This window comes from Colobus angolensis, unplaced genomic scaffold (assembly GCF_000951035.1).
Source record: "Colobus angolensis palliatus isolate OR3802 unplaced genomic scaffold, Cang.pa_1.0 Scaffold155, whole genome shotgun sequence".
Classification (NCBI taxonomy): Eukaryota; Metazoa; Chordata; class Mammalia; order Primates; family Cercopithecidae; genus Colobus; species Colobus angolensis.
Window position 1 is genome coordinate 1,162,687 of NW_012114655.1, and position 1,427 is coordinate 1,164,113.

The following is a 1,427-nucleotide window of genomic DNA, read 5'->3' on the forward strand; positions in this document are numbered from 1 at the left end:
TCCAAATGAAACCATAGTCTACATTCTGCCAGCTCTTTCTCCCTTTCCATTTCCCCTTTCTTCTCTTTCCCACCCTCACCTTGGCTAGGCCACTCCGTTGCAAGAAACACGTCCATCAGCAATTGCCTCAGTAGAAAACTCCCTGTTCCCCTCCTGTGTCCATATAGCAATTTCAGGCAAGGCCTCCATAAGGCCCAGCGTGGATCAATGCCTGTCCCTTGGCCGAATCAATGCTGTCACAGGCAGAGAATTGTCACTGCCATGCTCACCTGCCCAACCCAGTGGTCAGAGAAGACTGTTGTATTGCGAGAGGGGCCATGAGAAGGCTTTTCCGAAAGTCAAAGACCAAAGGCTACCTCAGACCATCCCGCATCCACTCGTGGGAGGCCCCTGAATGGATGTAAGGCCCCAGGGGTTGAACTTGACTGGGTAGGAAGCGCAGAGTACTAGAGACAAATTTAAAGCCCGCTTTGAGGAAAGCTGATGTGGTTGCAGAGAGCAAGATGGATAGCAGCGGCCAATCTACACGGGCAACGAAGTGCCACAGAGAGTGCTGCACGTAGGAAGGCGAGGGACAGGGAAGGGTCGTCTATTCCAAGTCCCACCTCTCCCCTAATAAACTGCCACATTTCAGGAAACACGAAGACTGCTGAAGCCCTGTTTCCAGCCTTCGCTATGCATTAGTGGAGCAACTCAACAAGCCTGGGTGAAAGGCTTCTCGAAGAAATTCAGTTATCTCTACTGCCAGCCAAACACGGGCTGGACAGCTTTCCTGCTGCCAGCCAAACACGGGCTGGGCTGCTCCGTAACTGCTGAGCCGGGGGCGCGCTGGAGCCCCGCAGAAGCCCACACCCGCTTTAGGAATTCCGTGGATGTTCCCGACAGAGGTTTATTCCCGCCTCTCCCTACAGGGCTACGGCGCTCCTTCCTCCAACTCCACACCCAGTCGAAGGCGGGGCAGCCGCCCCACCCAGGGGCAGGCCGGGCGGCCCCCAGGCCGGTTTAACTGGTTGGAACGACTAAAGCACGCTAGAGCAAGGAAAGTTCCCAACTTCGGGAGCTGAGGCGCAGGCTGGCCAGAGCGTGGAGAGGAAAGCTCTTTCCATCCTCGGGGCCGTTTCAGGACATGCCCACGAGACACCTTTGCCAGCACCACACCGGGGTAAGTGTCCGTCCCCGCATCTCGCAAGGCCAGCGACTGCGCAGGCGCCTGCAGAGCACTGGCGCTCGGCGCGTTCTCTCGCGCTCTTCTTTAGTCTCCTCAGCGAGCCTGGGGACGAAGGAGGCGCGGTGCCTCCTGGGTGTTGTAGTTTGCTTCCTTGGAGAGAGGCCTTCTGGCTGGTTGGATGCCGGGGCCTCGGGAACTACGCCTCCCAGCGCGACCCGCGCGAGAGCACAGGGCGCCTGCCCTTGACGGCTTCAGCCGT

General features: G+C 58.2%; 1 protein-coding gene across 1 annotated transcript in view; it reads left to right on the plus strand.

The window, feature by feature from the left end:
- Window positions 1-994: 994 nt before the first annotated feature.
- The window catches only part of RALBP1 (ralA binding protein 1), a 62,914-nt gene continuing 62,481 nt past the window's right edge, over window positions 995-1,427 (plus strand). The window contains exon 1 of the mRNA XM_011936606.1: window positions 995-1,162. The gene's annotated coding sequence lies outside the window, so the exon portion shown is untranslated. The remainder of the gene's footprint in view (window positions 1,163-1,427) is intronic.